Genomic DNA, 17,855 nt, shown 5'->3' with positions numbered 1-17,855 from the left:
AAAAAAAAAAAAAAAAAAAAAAAAAAAAAAAAAAAAAAAAAAATCAGGCTTAACTTCAGTCTGTTCAAAGAAACAGACTGCATGACATTCCCACCATATCCTTATTCTTCACTAAAGTCTTGGATACACAGCCTGTGCCTGCAGAGGTGCACTGACAAGAGTATGGAAAAGAGAAATGGGGCAGGATCTGATGTAGCAGCTGATGCAGCAGAACAATAGAGAGGTTTGGGGTTGAATGCACAGATAATGTTGCTAAATATCCTAAATATGAACCACCCTTCAGATTTTTCATGGCTCAGTTTTCAGGAATAAATATAAATTTCGGGAGGAGCAACAGGAGAGGGTTGTGCACCCAGATCTCGATGGTATGGCTGTAATGTGCATTACTGTGAATTTGGTGGGAAATGATAAGTGTTTAAGTATGCCCATACCTGTATCTGTGTGCTCAGATCATTGAAAAGTTAAAAACCAGAGAGACTGATGTTAGCCAGCCAACAGCTCTGAGAACACAGAGTAGCTGTGAGAACCATTAGCTGGCCTGTTTATATCTACTGTGGGTTGATGCATGAGGACTATTTGAAGGAAATGGTTTTGTTCTGCTTACCACATTAGTAAATGCATCTTGATAACTTGTTTGTTGTTGGCTGCTCTGGCAGATACCAAGTCCAACTGAAGTAGGACTGCTGATCACTAGGACTTTATACTGGTTCATTTAAAATTACCTCCACCACTCTCACAAACAAAGGAGAGGAAGTAATTGTATTTATGCTCTATTAAAAAGGGTTGTAGTGTATAAAATGGGTTATCCATCAGTGAAGTCAGCTGAAGACATGTCCTGTTTGGCTGCTTGTCCCTGTCCATTCTGTTTGCTGCCAAAGATGCCTGTAGGCCAAGCTGTGAACCAGATCACTGAAACCCTCTTGGTTAAATTGTGAAACAGACAGAAAAATCAGAAATACTAGGAAACTACAGCCTTTGTTTCCTCCAAATGGTCTGGACTGCACAACATCCAGCTGCATGTTTTGCAGCTGAGCCATCTGAAAAACTGCAGCTTCCTTCTGGTAACTAAAATATGAAGCTGCTGCAATCTCAAAACTTGTATTAGCAAACCTGAATGTAATTCAGCTATACTGATGAGCGTCTTAGAGGAATAGGCAAATTTCAGATTCAGAGAGACAGTATGCAGTTTGGGGTACCTTCAGAGAAAACAGGAATGTCTAGATGTACGCTGGACATTTCCAAGAAGTGAAATTTAGTCTAGGGCAAGAGTTAATGGGACTATCTGTGATGACTTTGTGTGTGACAGGAATATTTATGGTGAGATTTTCAGGGAGAGTGGCAACCCAAAAATGCCAAGATCATCATTTAATTTTTTGGCTTATTAAAAAACACCACTTGTGAATACATGTGTGGAGTAACTTAAGACATGAATTTACAGTACACTTGCAACTCTGAATAATGCTCTGTGTAAATAAAGTGTAGCTCACTTCTCCCTGGGAGACAGGTTAACAAGCCTGTGTGTTGTGAGTTTATACAGCAGGGTAAGAAAGCATGCATGGTTAATACTGGAGTACCAGTACTGTAGTGTACTGTGGAGTAACTAGGCACAAAAACATGTCTGCATGCCCACACTCTATACTACTACTTTTCATAGTAGTATAGAAGCAGTGTTTAAAAATGAGGTATACTCTTTATCTCCTTCAGGAAGAGAAGGAATATTGGTTGTCTTTTCTTTTAGGGCAAATTAAAGAACATTTGCACTTTCTCGTTCTTCAGTAAAGTGTGGGGAGTGGAAAGGCATTACTAGTTGTACATGTCAGTTTTTCTCTACTTGATATTTTCTGAAAGACTATGGCTGACTAAAGAACCAGTAAAGGTTTTGATTCTTATTAATTAAAGCCTGATTATCTGAGAGGGGAATTAATTTTAATCCTGCTTGTTTTGTTTTAAAAATGTGCTTATTTTAAATTCTTGAAAATTATTTGGAAAAAATGATCTTTTCAGTAAGAACCATCACCTTCTCAGCTTTAGTTGGGAAGTAAGCAGAATCTCTTTGCTTAAGTCCTTAAGAAAACACTTAATTGCTTTATACTGCTTTCATAAGATTTAAATGTTGCTGAAACAGGGAGGCTTCCTGAATTATGGCTTCAGAAAGCTGTTTCTGTTTTAGAAAACTGGCTAGGAAAGTTGTCTAGAAGAGCTAACATGGCCCTCAGCACTGCTAAGGAAACAGCCTTTCATCCTCCTTATATTTCTAAAAGAAGAAGAAAGGTATTAAGAAAAAAGAAAAAAGCACACTTCCTCCCCCTTAACCCCCCCACCCCCCCAAGAGAACACTGTTCAGTCCTTTTTCCCCTCAGAAAGGAAGAAAGGGAGGAACATAAAACTCATTTTGCTTTCCTTTCCAGTTTCATAGCGCTGCAGCATCTGGGCTGGGAACAGCTTTTGCTTGAAGTTTGCAACCCCCCAGGACACAAGTGTCTCACAAGTTACACAGATTTGACAGCTATAGCATGTGTTACCAAAGCCTCCCTGAACTCTCACATACCAAGCTGGATGCAGGAGGTCTTTGCCTACAGTTGCTGCTCTGGCCACCAAATGATTCTTTATAATTTATTTCTTAGTCTCTAAATTTGTTTATGTAATTTGCATAAAGCTTCCCACATGGGCTGAATTGGCCCTGTGGATGTGGACCAAGTATCTGTTTTGGCTTTAGGATCTAGAAAGGTTATTTCTACATGAGTAAATTGTAAGTGCATGTGCCCTGAAAGGGGTAAAGGTTAAGCCAAGTGTAAATATATTAACACATTCCCCTTCTGAATATGACATGGTGCTCTTACTTTTCTAGTGCCAAAGATCAGTAACTTCTTCATTAGGCTGAGTTCTAATCATGAGATAATAAAACAACCTCTCCTTCCCAGACTGTAATGGGCCTTCCTGATAAAATAAGGGTTGCTAGATGTTTGCTGAGCTGTGAGAACTTGCAAGGATGGTTAGAGAGAAAGGGAACAGCTGGATTGTAAAGACAATGCAATTCAGACAACTCCATCCACCACATGGCAGGGCCTGCCCTCCAGTGCTGGGCCACTCTCTGCACACTCTGGGCCTTACCTATTTAACTGGTCCATCCAATAACATGCCAAAAGCAAAGCAAGTTGTAGATATTCATTTCTCCCTCCAGCTCTTGCATTTAGTGGGTGCCTGGCCAGTCAGTGTTTTTTTCTCTTCACTCAAATGTTTCCAGCCACGCTGAGTTATAAGTGTTTGTAGCCTCTGTTGTTTATCACCACTATAACATACAGAACATATCAAGCTTTCTGTATATAAATATGTTTACATTTAAAAGTCTGTACCAGCTTTGTTTTACCAGGAAAAAATCTCAAAACTTGCAAGGCCCTGTATTTAATTTTGGAAAAGATGCTTTCTTAGTCTGCTCTCCCACATGCATGCATATGCAAGGAGAATGTTTTTTCCTCTCTGTAGCAAATGGCATAAGGATTCCTGGCAAAGCTCAGAATGAAATCCATTATCATCTGTCGGTAAAATGACTTCCAAATTCCAGCTGGATGCTGTGCAACAGTCTCTTTAAAGAAAGATTCCTGCATTTGGTATTGTAGTTCTACTGTCTCTAGGTAACTGGATTTTGGAAGTAGATCAGTGCTATCAGCCAGCAAAAAAAAATCCAGATTCAGGTATCTCAGGTTTTATTCCTGATCCTTTCCAAAACAGATCAGAAGTTATATTTCTCCCTAAAGGAAGAAATCCAAAGAAAACATTCTCCCAGTCTTCCAGAAAGCCACACTCCCCTTCTCCACTCAATTCTCCAGCATTTTCAAATCCTGCATCATTGCATGCTTTCTTTTGGCACAAAAGGAGTAGTTTCCCTAAGGTTAGAAAGTCTTTCATGGAGATCTGCTTCAGTAGATAGTCCTTACTTCTACCACCATCCAGAAAGGGTGACTTGCACAGTAGTGCTGAGCACTAACTGCTAACATTTCTCAACAGCCAAACAAAGCAAAGTCTAAATAAGTAGGATTTGAAATATTATGCCATTACTGGTGCAAAAAAAAAAGGTTTCTAATCCATTAAAAACAAACATTAGCACCATAGAGGGTAAACAGACTTGAGCTGTATGCCAGAGTTTGCAATAAAAATATTGATGAAAAGAGGTGGAAAGATGTGTGTTTATTTTTTTTTAAAACAAGATATTACTTTTAAAAATAAGTGTAAGCTGTACTAGAATTGGAGTAACTTAATGGCTAGGGCTAAACTTCTTTGGCCTTGGTAGTCTCATTCAGTGAACTTTTAGTTTTTAGCTGGATTTTCTTAAGGTGATGTCTAATGGCAGAATAACTAAATTGCCACATTATAGACTATGCTGAAACTGTTGCTTTGACTTTATTTTTCTTTCTAAACCATTTTCCTAAGCATATACACCCCCCAGTAGATCTGGTTCAGTGAGTACATTTTGGAAAGAAGCACATGGAGTAATGACTATTTCCTGCTCCATTTTGGCTCTCAGTCATTTCAGTGCCTGAAATGTGCTTTATAGAACAGCCATGACTAAACTTCCCGGTCCAAGGGCTATATCACAAAACACTATCGTGCCTCACAGTGTCACCCACTAAATCCTTTACTCTTTCATAACCCTGAAGGACAGCTACTGTCTCCAAACTGCAGACTAGAAGCCATCCTGTGCTTCTCTCTTCCCCACCTGCCTCAATCCTATTTCACCAGCTTTTCTTATCCTGCATCTCCAGATTTCAAGCTGGACTGCACACTGTGGGACCATAAAGAATCAAATCCAGTATTGCCCAGCAGGAGCTCATCTTTCACCAGCACTTCTCTTCTGCCAGTCCTTGCTTCTAGACACAGCTGGTCCATGTGATCTGAGCTACACCCGCCAAGAACCCCATCCTGTGAACTCCAAGCACAGTGCTCCAATTAACATATTTGTGCAGGTGTGGTCTTCTTCCTCATCAGCTGTGCTGGAATGCCTCCTCTCTTGTTCTTTACTGGGCACCCCACTACCTCCATTTCCCAGGCAATTAAATGAAATAAAAGAACATGGAAAGGCTGGCTTCTGCAATAGCTGGTAGGGCTGTTGCAGGGTAGTTCAAAGCCTAAAATTTGTGAGCCCTCCTGTAGAAAGTCTGTGTAATTCCAGATTTTGCTTACTCCTAAGGGCATCAGGATGTAGCCCTGAGCCTGTACAGTGCCATCTGCAACTGTTGTAGCCCCTGTTACTAGGAAAAGTATGGTGAGAACCAGGTGATGGAGATGAGCAGGCTATTGGCAGTCTCTGCCTGCCAGGGCCTCATCTTGCACCATCCTACCAAGACAATGAGAGTTGGAAGTACTATGAAATGTGGCTTACCTTTGTGGAATTATCTGTAAGGGAGTAGCATTCTTCAGGTTCTTTGGAAGGACACTATGCAGTTATGTGAAATAACCACGAAAAAGAACAGTTTTCTGCCCCACCAAAGTCCACATATGTATCCTTTGTGCAAGATTTTAGCAAGTCTTAACAATATGGGAAGTTGAAATAATTTATGGTGTCTCTTTTTCTGCAAATCACTGCAAAACCAAGGCTCTGTCAGAGTGATTTAATTCTCAGAGAACTATTTATTTAAAAATCAAATTAAATAATTTTAGGAAAGAGAAACAGTATTTTCATCTCTATGAGATGGTAACACTTGCTTTAATGTAAAATCTCCACTTATTACTGACAGATGCTGTATAATAAATAAAAGTTAGAAAGATTTGGTAATGCTTTATCATCAACTTTGGATAGCTTCTGCCATGACCAGCCATTCATATGGATTCAGTAAGCTTTAAACAAATGAAATGTGGCAAATTTTTATATTATATCATTGCAGAGATTGAGTTCAAAAGCATTTCTAATTAACACTTTTCTTAGTTAACAAACTGTGTTAGCACTAATTCCCATCAGTCAAATTCCTTAACTCACATTAAGATTAGTCAAAATGAAAAAGCAGGCTTTTTTCCATCTCTCTCCATCTCATTACTTCAGACAAAGCAAAACATTTACTGTGGCAGGGATGCAAGATATGGAGGGACATTAATGGAAAAGGTAGTGCATAACTAACATCTGGCCATGCTCCAGATGCATTGACTTGCTTGTGCCAGTGCTTTCAGATCATGCATCCTTAGTATTTACTTTTGTATCCAGTGATTTTTAAGAGAGGTAGTAGTCAGCATTTGAAAATAATGTGGCTAGATTTGAGATAAACAGTTGAGCTCAGCAGTTTGGCCCAATGTACTAGCTACAGCGTCTAAAGTCTAATTCTCAACTGCACACTTAGGCTTGGATTATGTAAATGTTGTAATGTCATTGTGTTAGTCATTGGGTATGTCAAATGAGGACTGTGAGCAAAATGAAAGAAAGCAGACTTCTTAGTTTTCTCTAAAATATAAGTTACATGCCAATAGAAAGCTTTTTTTGGTGAAAACATATTTTTTCACTTGCCTTGAATTATCTTTGCTTTTCTTTGTCATCCCACAAAATCCTCTGATGACTAAACAATAATAATTTAAAGAAAACACTGACAAATTAGTTATTTTTACTGCAAACCCTCACTAGTAAACCTTGAGTACCATTACTACCAGTGTGGATCAATGAGCTGCAGCTTGTCTGGTTTTCATTTAGACAAACAGCTAACATTTGCAAGATTTAATTGATCTTTTAATTTTTTTTTTATTTTGTAACAGCAAATATTGACTTTCAGAACAGAAGGTTAATTAACTGAAATTGAAAGTCTTCTAGTGTAATGTTGTTTAGACAACACTACAAAGACAGAACTTTGCCACCAAAAAGTGTGAGAGTTTGGGTGGAATAAAAGACTACTCTGAAAATGAATCACTCCTAGAGTGGTTTTCGTTTCAGAGGTGATGGAATCATACTTTGGAGATCATAACAGCTTTTGCACAAAAGGCACAATCAGCACTTTGTGTTACTTTCTGGAGCTCAGTACTTGAGATTCCAAGCTGGAGCAAATATATCTCTGTTGGTTGTTTGGGGGCACTAAGTTCGCTGTGGGAAAAGCTATCAGTTCTGAAGTAAGGAAATTATTGACTACTAAAGCTCAGCACTTACCTCATTCAGACCTTGCCATCAGAGTTCAGGTAATTCTAGATGCTTTGAACAAGAGGCTGAAGCCCAGATCTGTAGGCACTGAGCTCCCCAGACACCTTGAGCGACCTGAGCTCTTGTACCTGCCTTGCTCATCTTTGCCCACATGCCCTGGATCACCGGAGGTATCCTTGCCTCTGATCAGAGTGCTGTCTGATAGGGAAAAAACAGGGCAGACGGAGGAGGATTACTCTTCTTTTCTGCCCAGAATGAGTGGATTATGAACATGCAGTAGGTATGATTTTCAGCACTTCTCATCCAGTGGTTCTAATAGATTTTAAGGAAATGTTAGTCAGTTGATTCACTACATGTACTGGGATCCTGTTCAAATCAGAGACTTGGAGATCTTTCCTGCCAAGAACAGTGGAGTGCCCTGTAGAAAGCACTGTCCTTTTTTGCTTTTCAGAACATGTAAAAATGGTTGAAGGCTTCACAGTGCCATAAACCAATTTTTTCCCCCAAGTGTTCAAGATAAAGGACTATTGATGATGCAGCTTAGCCTTTGGGAGGCATTCGTCGAGGTTTCGTTTGATCATCATTGATATTTCATCAACTAGCCAGGAACAGAGTGATCTTCTGAAAGAATGGGTATATTCCTGATCCTGATTTTATCTATAGAAGTGATGCGAAGGCAAATGGAGAAAACAAAGGAGTGACAGGGCTCAGAACCCTGGGAGCCACTGCATCACTGCTCCAACACACAAACAAAGCAGTCTGTACAGCTTGAAGTATGGTGAAGTGTGAGAATACACTAAAGGCAGGCATTTGAAGCTGGAAGAAAATAATTCAAATTCTCTTAATGCAAATACGCAACAAGTGAGGAGGCATGGCAATATTACCATTTGAGACAATGCTATGTGTTCAATGTCTTTTTAAACTGAGATGTCTTCACCTGCCTTAACCCATTCATTTGCCCATCCTCCCATGCTGGTATCTAAACCTTCACTTATCTATTTAGAATTTAAAGAATTGTTGAAAGGAAGAAACATTATGCACACACTTTAATCCATTATTTTCCTCAAGTCAGTGGGGAAATAGAATATTTTAATCGCATTTTAAAAGGCTCCTAACCTAGATGGGAAGCCCTGGAACTCACTTGCATCAGACTTTTTAAAAGACTAGCTTATCAGCCTGATAAAGATCAAATTTGACATATTTTGCCCAGCTGCTTTCTGAGTTATGTATGAGAATCTGAGGTGGTGTTTTTTGAGTGTTTTTTTCTAAGTGCATAAGACACTTTTGTACCATAGTATGTCTAAAACATACATTTAAGAAAGAAAGAACAAGACAAAGCAAAGCTAGTTGTAATGTTAAATACCCATATTTTCAGTGTGGTTCAGTATGCATTTGTAAAGCTGGAGCTGCAAAACTCAGGAGAGATTGTTGATAGCAGTGGAAGAGCAAGACTGTTCTCTAAGCTAACATATGCTCAGTACTTTGTATCTATGAAAAGTACAAACATAGGAAAGCAAACATCAGTAGGGATACCATCCTTCAGGAACAGGTATACATGTTACAGAGTTAACCTCTGCATTTCACCTGGAGCAGAAACAGTGGGATCTGTGTACATGCTGAATCATGAAACTACAGTATTTCCTATCTTACCATTTGCTTGTTTCAGACTCACACTCATGACCTAGACCTTTGGAAAATGCTCCAAATTATGAAAATATTCTAACAAATCTTGTGAAAGGTTGACTTGTTACCTGAGACAGATCTTATGGTAGAGACCTCGATTATTGGCTAGATGGCAGTAGAGTTTATTTATGTTTTGATGTACACTGTGTATGATACCACTTTGAAATTCAGCTTACTGTACTAGTGGAAAAGTTTCTAATATCACAGATCTACTCATCCCTATGCTAATGCTACTGTGTTCTGTTACATTGTACAAAACCCAATTTTCATAAGGAGAGTTCACTGTTTTTTTCCATACTTCCTTCATATTTGTGGAATGCAAAACCAAGCACTTGTCCCTTTTCAAGGATAGATTTTTAATTAACATTATACAAATCAGCCAGATGCCCACTTCTCCAGGGCAGTGAAAGCTGTTTTCTCTCAGCTTCTCAGTAGACTCCCAGTTTATGTGTTTCCAGTGGTCCCTCTGCTTGGTTTGTACAGTAGAGGGTTTGGGCAGGATATGGGCTTTGGCTTGCTAATGTAGTGATGTGGGCTATGATAATTAATCCTCTTCATGGTGGGGACAGGAGTAGCTGTGCGAGCACGAGGACTTATGTGTCCACTCAGGGAATATCATTCAAGATGGTGGTTTAACTCCTCCAGCAGAAGGATCCTGTTGGGGTGGGAGTCTCCATGTCTTCACAGAGTCTCCACAGGCAGGGTGGCTGCAGCTGGGGAAAGCTGAAGTTTAGGCAACACAGCATGTAGGGGAAGCTCTGGCAGCCGATCCCTGTGATTCCCAAGAATGCTAAGAAAACCAGTAGTTTGCAGACCACATAAAGTACACTATGGCAGGATCCCTGGAGGCTGAACTTGTACAAGCCCTGTGGTGCAGTACCAGTCACCAGCCCACCAGATGCTGGCAGGGCAGAGGAAGCACAGACCAGCCCTGCCCAAATATCTTTCATAAAATCAGGCGACATGCTGATGCCACCTTTGAGACACAGACCACCAGGATGATTTAGGTCTGGTCCCTTAAAGAGGTGTTGATGCAGCTTGATGATATTATGCAAGCTCTGTCTCTTTCAGAGAAGGAAACTGCCGTGCAAGGGAGCTTTTCACAGTGTCCTTGGCCTCACTCTGTAGCTGACTGGGACAGGTTTCCTGGGGCCTCAGGGAATAGACACACTGAGATTCAGGCTTGGATCTGAAAAACCTGAGGCCCAGAGGAGCTGTTTTACATCCTCCACCTCCTCTTCGATCCACTTTTCACAGTGTCCTATGGAGCCCTGTGCTGCAGCTGAAGCTGGTGCCCCTCTGCAGCAGCGACTGCCTTCAGCCCCGCTGCTCTGCCCTTGCCTTAGCACCTGTTGGGGGACGCACTCTCCCAGGCAGCTTCAAGCCCAAGGAGATTAGACCCATTCATATCTGAAATGACAGGGGGGTGCAAAATTTTAAAATGGCTTGTTCTCCTTAGTGCTGCTCCCCCACAGACCCCTGTCCCCCCTGAGCAGCTGCCCCCTCCCACCCCCCAAAGCCCCTTGGAGCAGCTGCTGTCCGTCTGGCTGCCTTGGCCTCCTTGTCAGCTGTTTGATGTCACCCATCAATCTTCCATCTTTCCTGCAAATCTCTGATGATCAAGTTTCACGTATCCAGGACTCTGGCCGTAAAGCCCCTTTCACTGGTATAATTAGTAATTAGAGGAATAATGTTAGCAAACTCCTCTTGGCATAAACAGACACTCAATCCCCATCTGTCAGGTCAGGAAATTCACATTAGGGTGAAGGCCCAATACAGATTTTTCTATCTGAGGTGAGTGACCGCACATGCTCTGCACTACTTAATTAAGCTGGCCACATGACATCAAGTGGGAGCTATTTATAAGTGACCACATCAATTATAAACAATTTTCAGTGTTTTGAAAGTCATAGCGTCTTTCCTGCTATGAATCCCCATGGGCTTTGAAAGGAATGGTCTCTCTCAGCAATGCTCTGTAATGCTCTGTAAGGAGCCAGGGGGTCATTGATGACTGGTGTTCAAGTCCATGGTTTTTTTGGAGCCGCACTACTGAGATGACACCATTCAGTGGAGTTATCCTGTCATTCAAGTGTGACAGGTAAGGCAAACTGAGGACCAGGTCTCTTCACTGTAGACCTCTTCAGTGCAGCTAACAAACTCCTGATATTCTGCAGTGGGTAAAACTCAAGACTGGTTCAGACTGGAAACAAGGCAGCATGTATTTAATGTGGAACAGGCAAAACTGAATGTTTTATTATCCTGTAATAGACACTATAACTCAAAGATAAGATAATTGAAGGAAGCCCTATGCCTTATGCAGGAGACTGGAGCAGATGATCACAATGGCTTCTTGTGGCCCTATCATCTGTATTGTTTGGCTTCTCATAAGAACTACTGTTTTCCCTTCTGCAGAGGGGAAGGTTCAAATATGAGGATTGAGCTTCTGGTCCTTCCATAATTATATGAGGGAAAGCCAGAAGTTGTACAGCTGGGCAAAGGCTCAGCAGTGGTTAAGATCAGAAATCCTTTTCTGGGTTTTTTGTTTCATTTATAGGTGTTGGTGCAACCAAAACAAAGATGAACAAGCCAAGTCTGTGGCTGTGTTCCATGCTTGTAGTTGGGCAGACTGTAAATACAAAACCACAGCACCACAACCAAGTCAATTCTTATGTGCCCATAGGTTTGTGTTGTTTTGTAACCCAGTCCTGCCTGGTCTCTCCAGGAGGAAAGCAATCTCTTTTCAGATTTCTGAGTTAAATAAGACATAACAGCACACAATTGTTTCAGGAGTGGGCAGAGAAACTTGAGTCACACTTAGATGAGGACCCATCGCTAAATGGAAATGGGAAAATATGATCTGATTTTTCAAGCAGTATTTAACTTTAAATTACCAAGGCCACTCCATAGCTTAAAGGGACCTACCTCAAGGAGCTTTAGAGGGGCAGGATGAACTACAGCTGCTGGAGTAGGAAAGGAGAACTTTCTAAAGAAAGAGAGGACCTCTGGAAGTTATGTTTCCTGTCATAGTAATTTTCTTTGCAAGGTGTGTAGCTGAAGAAGGATGCAGACAAATATTTTTTGTTTGGAACCATTTCTAGGTATTTTGAACACTGTGTCTCAGCGTACTAAAAATCAAGCTGGAGATTGAGTTCACTGTTAGATACAAAATAGAAATTAATACAACATGACAGGATAAACTGTATGAAAAACAGGGTTAAATTCATACAGTAGCATAACCTCATACTTTTGACCTGATACATACCTCACAATGCTGTGCTTATTTTTAACAACTTAAGAGTCTTTGACCTTAACAGTTCAATAGTATTGTCTTAAAATATTTTTCTGAATTATGTTCCTAGGCCTCAAAGAGGAAAGGTGAGCTCAAGGAAAAATAAACCAGTTATGTAGGATCACACTGACATCCTTAACAACTGATAACTTAAGGTCACTTTCTGAAGCCCCACTTGAGCTAATGAAACAACTGGTAACAGCAGAGGTTTGCTATGTGGTGGTGAAGGAGCATGAAAAAGAGATGAGGTCATACAATTTGTACTACCCCAAACTATTGGATTTTGGAGAGAATGTGTGGCAGCAGAGGAATGGTGAGATGCAGACTTTGCTCCCATGGGGACTGTGATCACAGTGGATCCCCTCTGCCATCTCCAAACATGCTGTGATCCTTGTGTTCCATCTTGGTTCCCTGAACCTTGCTGCAGTTCTTCCTTTTTCCTGTTCATAGGTATATATTGAAGTTCAATCCCTTCTCCCCCATGCCTGCCCCAGGTTCTTGGCTCAGCTTGTCTCTGACCCCTTTCTCTGATTTGTGTCACTAGCATTGAGTAGTTCACTGATCAGTGTTTCTCTTCCATGCTGAGTTTACAGTAATTTCTCCCTACCTGTGTTTCTCACTCTCTGTTGCTCTGTCCCACTCCAGCTTCTCAGAATCTTCAATCTCCCTTGGTGTTCACTCTTTTTTCTGTCTTCTGTATGCTCTGCTCCCTCTCCAGCCTCGGGCTCTATGTAGACCAACTCTTTTACCTTGCACACAACTCTTTCTAGAATTAATCTCTCTCCTGCCACACCTCTTCATCTGACAGGTTTCCAAATAGCTTGTGACTCCATCCTTCTCCCCAAGTCTTTTCTTTTCAGATGCCTCCTCCTCTACTCTTCTGAATGTGGCCTTCCCTTTTACTCAGATTCCTGTCCTGAGTATTCCATCAATTTCCTGCTCAGTATCAGCTAGGTTTTATTCCTTCCCTCTTCCCTCTCCCCTCCACATCTGTTTCCACTCAGTAGGTCTTCTCCACCATTTTCTCTGATTGCCAGTAGCAGATCATCACAGTCCTGAGGGGAGTCTGTCCTACCACAATTAACTACAGGAGCAACTATTAACTATAAGAAGCAACTTACTTGACTTGTTATGCATGCAGGGAATGCACAAAATCCTCAGTGACTTCACATGCACAGCTCTGACCTGCCCATATAAAAATGTGACCTTTGAACTTGGCCAAGCTTTGATAGTTTTCACAATGAGAAAATGAGGAACAGTCCTGACTCAAAAGCCATTCTTTCTGATAGGACTATATTTTCCTTTGAACATTAATACTATTACAACTTAAAAAAATATATATCTCAGAATATGATCAATATGAGAAAAAAATGCCTATAAATTATTTTTTCTTTTCTTTCTTTTTTTTTTTTTTTAAGTTAATTTTCTGAACAAGTGTCTTACCATGAATATGACCATGACCAGGCAGGGAAGGCTAGGAACAGAGAGGGAGAGGAGAAGGAAAAGTGAGTGGAGACCTGAAAAGGGAAAAAAATCTATCCCAAATGTGTCTATGTCTTCATTTCTTTAGCAGCAGTTTTCAATAAGTCTTTAACAGCATATGGTTATTATGGTCCTCTTTTTACTCCTCTGCCCGTGTTGTCTCCTACTACTTCATTCAATCCTTTCTCTAATTCCCTGTCCCCAACATTTTTATTCTTCAGTTCTGTACCTGTTTCGTCTCCTGCTGTATCTCCTTATGCTCACTTTGCACCTCATTTTGTTTTTCTTTCTTACTCTGCCTTTTAATTATCTCCTAAATCTCTTATATTGGCTCCTCTCTCATGTAATAATTTTCATTCCCCCCTCAGTCTACTTAATGGAATAATTCTGGCTATGAAAAAAAAGAGAAAAAGCCAAGAACAATAGCTATAAGGCCAGATGTCTGGACATCAGCATTCACTTGTGTCTCTTACTTTTGGTCATACACAAAATGTGCCCAGCTGTTGCACTAAGCCCTTTAAACAATCAACAAATCCCTGCTCTGCCTGCCTGAATATATTAATGCATAGAACTCCATCTGGAATTGCTCATCTTTTCTCAGGTCCTCTTAAACTACCTTATACTTCTGGGTCTAATTGAAAAAGGATTTTATAAAGAATATTTTGAGAGAAAAATAGCAAATCTTGTCAGTTGGAAATCTCTTCACTGACACTATGTTTTCCACTGTGAAAGCAGTGTGTGTTTCCCCTTCATCCTTCTCTGTCCTCTGTTTGTCCCTCCGTTGCTTCATCTCCATTCCTCCACACATCAGTGCTGCTGCAAATTGGCTGGAGAATGTGTCTGGTTTGAAAGCCCCAGGCTGCTTAGTGATAACACCTGTCCAACCAGTTAGAGTGGGTACAGATCTAATGGGGACTGTGAAGGGAGGCAGAGGCAGCTCTCTCCATTCAGCATGACACTGAGGGTTAATAGAAGGAAAATATTGATGTTTTATTGAATTACTCCTATAGGTCAGATCATATAACATGCCCAAGATCTAAACAATGATCCTGTTCTGGAGGAATGTGTGGTTCAGACTGATGAGATAAACCGTTTGCTGGAATATCTCTCTGAGTTCACTAAATTGCTTCCCTTATTTAATTACAAATTAATTGAAAACACTCCTTGCCCAGTGGAACAATACTTAAATTCTGATTTGTTGATAGTATCCTAATCCTGCTTCATATTCTGTAGACTCTCCCACAATTATGTCATCAGTTTTGCACGTTTTTAGACTTTGGCAAAACCTTTTATGCAGGACTCATTGGCAGAAATAAAAGAAAAAGCTGCAGCCCTGTGGCACACAAAGCCACATTAGTCCCAGCCAGGGTGATGCTGACATAAAAAACAAAGTGGCACACTTGCATCTGATGTAAATTTGGTAGCAGAGGTGCTATCAGAACTCAGAATGGAAATATGTAGCTCTGTTAGCAGAACAAGGAGATGAGTATTCAGACAGGAAGCAAATTAAATCTTCCTTGCTAATGAAATCTTGCAGGAGGAGGCTGAGTTATGGAATTAGTTGAATTTAAAGCATCTAAAGGGTCACATGCCCTCTGCCTGTTGCATTTCTAATCTTTAACCAGTACAAGATTACTCACCTTGCTGCACTTTTCAGTGCTTAGCACAATCTTTCTCTTGGTATTTGAAGGGAGGCAGAAACTACCTTGAAGCAGACAGCTCCACAGTGTGGTAGAAAAACCTGGCTGTCAAAGAGAAAATCAGAGTGACTTTCAGTCCACAGGAAGCAGGTTGCTAATTTTGCAGTCAAGTCATTGGCCTCTCTGTTTGGGATCATAATCTGTTTGCCTACTGTGAAATGCTTTTTAACAATAGAATTCTGAATACAGCATTGATAAGGTACTTATCAAATTCTTACAAAACATCTGTCAGCCAGCATCACAAAGTATTCTTGCTCAGATAACCCAACACAATAAATTCAAACCACTATCCACTTTCCTTCACATAGATAAAAGCTTATTCTTTGCCTTCTATTCTATAGCCGATCCTTTTCCTGAAACACTGGTCATATAAACAATTTATATGGTGTATCAAAAAGGCTGACAGATCTGGGGAATTTTGGACACCACAAAGAAGAAAAGATATTGTATGATTGATATGATTCTGATATGATTATGATATGATTATGATTATGATATGATATGATATGATATGATATGATTGATATGGAGATTCTGGGTCTGGATTTGTCAGCCATCCCTAGCTTCAGTGAGGACAGGATCCTGGGAAGAGGGGATGTTTTATGCATATTGGTTCTACCTATTTTGGGTCAAAAAGAGAAAGTTGGAGCCTAATAGGCATGTGGTACAAATCCTAGGGCTGTAGGGACACATTATCTCAGGGAGATGCTCCTTTAGAAGGCAAATAATACTTCCCACTCCCATCTGTATGGAATTTACTTCAAGTATCAGCCCCTCCCTGGTACATAACAGTGATCTGCTTGTGAAGTAATGAAAGCATGAATTGTAATGGCACAGTGGCTGAGTCCCCACAAAGGTCACACTCTAATGCAGGTGGAAAGGCTGAGAGTTACTACCATCATATGAATGCCAAACAGCTACAGAAGACTTTTAGTTAGCTCACAGATGGGCATAGTTCAGAGGCCTCTCTGAATTATGCCCATCTGTGTTTTAGATCTGGAAGGATGAGACTGCATGTGCTGAGTTTTCCAAATACATGGGTCTCTTACCATAGAGGAACCAGAAGGTCTGAAGCTCTGCATTTGGCTGGGCTATTTAGCAAGGAAAATAAGATGGTAAATACAGCCTGGGGTGATGTATAAGCAAGCAGTTCCACTTTTAATCAGCCAGAGCTTATTTCAAGCTGGCACTACCCATCCTAGATATAGCTGGGTGTTCTGGTAATGGCTCCAGGACCCATCTGGACATCTGAATCTTCTCGAGCATAACAGGTACAGGGTTTCTGCTAGTTCCAGTCTTCCAGTGAGGTGGGGAGACCACCTTCCTCTCTGATGGGGGTAGGGGAGATGGATATGTCCCTGTGTGATGGGTGCTCTCAGTTACCTTTTTTATAATTCCCAATATGCAATGTTCCCATCCTTTCCCAATATTGTATCATCAGTAAGAGAAATTTTAGTAGTGCCTTTTCCTGAGGAATACTGTTCAGTGCAAATATTCTCAATTCAGTTCTTCAAAATAACACTGAAATAAAAATCACAATGCACCCAAGAAATAGGGATCATGAATCTGGGATTGCAAAAAATGCCCAGGCTTGTTTGGGTAATCAAGTAAAAGAAGTATGAATGTATTGATGGGTATAATGAACAAAAGGCTGTATCAATGAATATAGGTAATGGACTCAAAATTTTCAAGTTATACACTTTTTTGTGTTTGCAGTGACCCTGGAGTTTTCAAGATAAGGAAAACCTAGCATAGGTTGCAATGAGTACAAGCACAAATGACTGAGGATTTTTAATGATCATCTGAACATGCAAAGACCAGGTACCTGCATCCCCATCTATGTTTTTCTAAAAGCCAATTTAGAACTTTTCTAACTTCACTTTTCCTAAGGCTAAAACAATCCCTGTCTTACTATTTTGACATGATTGAAGTCACTTTAACAAAAACCAGGAAGATTATTTTCTCTTTAAATACAATGAGAAGTGGGAATGGAAGAGAGCAAGAAACCCAAAAGTCATGGACTGCTTAGGGCAGAGAGGAAAATGTTCACAAACTGCTGACAAGATTAATATGGAGTTGATGGGAAACGCTTTCACACCAGGGTGCCAACAAATAAACACAATTCAAAAATATCATCCCTGGTGCACTGGGTAAGGGTGGATTCCCAGCAACAGAGAGGGAGGGAGAGAGGGAGAGGGAGACATTTAGAGAAGGCGGGAGACCTGTTTGCTCTGTGAAGCTTCATGCCCAGAATTCCTCTGTTGGAATCTGATAGCGGGGGGCTAGCTGGGCCAAAGGGTTACTGCTTTCTGCATTAAAAAAAAAAAAAAAAAAAAGCAGGGAAAGAAAGCTTGGGCAGGGGAGGTTGAGGACTGTGTGTGAAAACCTGAAGATCAAGTCTGTTCACAGCTGCTGCGGGCTGGGAGCTTCCACCTGCTGTGAGGGCTGAGCTGACTTCGCGAGTGCTTCAGGATTTGCAGAACCTGAAGATGAACAAAAGGGCAGAGCCCTCTCCCTGCTTGGCACATAGTGGGAGGCTGTGCCTGGTTTAAGTAACACATATATGTCTTGCTAGTGGGGGCTGTCTCAAAAG

General features: G+C 40.8%; 1 long non-coding RNA gene across 1 annotated transcript in view; it reads right to left on the bottom strand.

Moving 5' to 3' along the window:
* Window positions 1-17,855, bottom strand: part of LOC139592872 (uncharacterized) — a 102,721-nt gene continuing 84,866 nt past the window's right edge. Inside the window, exon 2 of the long non-coding RNA XR_011680135.1 lies at window positions 1-48. This is a non-coding gene — a long non-coding RNA (uncharacterized lncRNA). The remainder of the gene's footprint in view (window positions 49-17,855) is intronic.

Source organism: Agelaius tricolor, unplaced genomic scaffold, assembly GCF_023055355.1.
Source record: "Agelaius tricolor isolate 1412-34295 unplaced genomic scaffold, bAgeTri1.0.p SCAF_9, whole genome shotgun sequence".
NCBI lineage: Eukaryota > Metazoa > Chordata > Aves > Passeriformes > Icteridae > Agelaius > Agelaius tricolor.
Note: the sequence above shows the minus strand (reverse complement) of the source record. Positions and strands in the feature narration are given on the sequence as shown.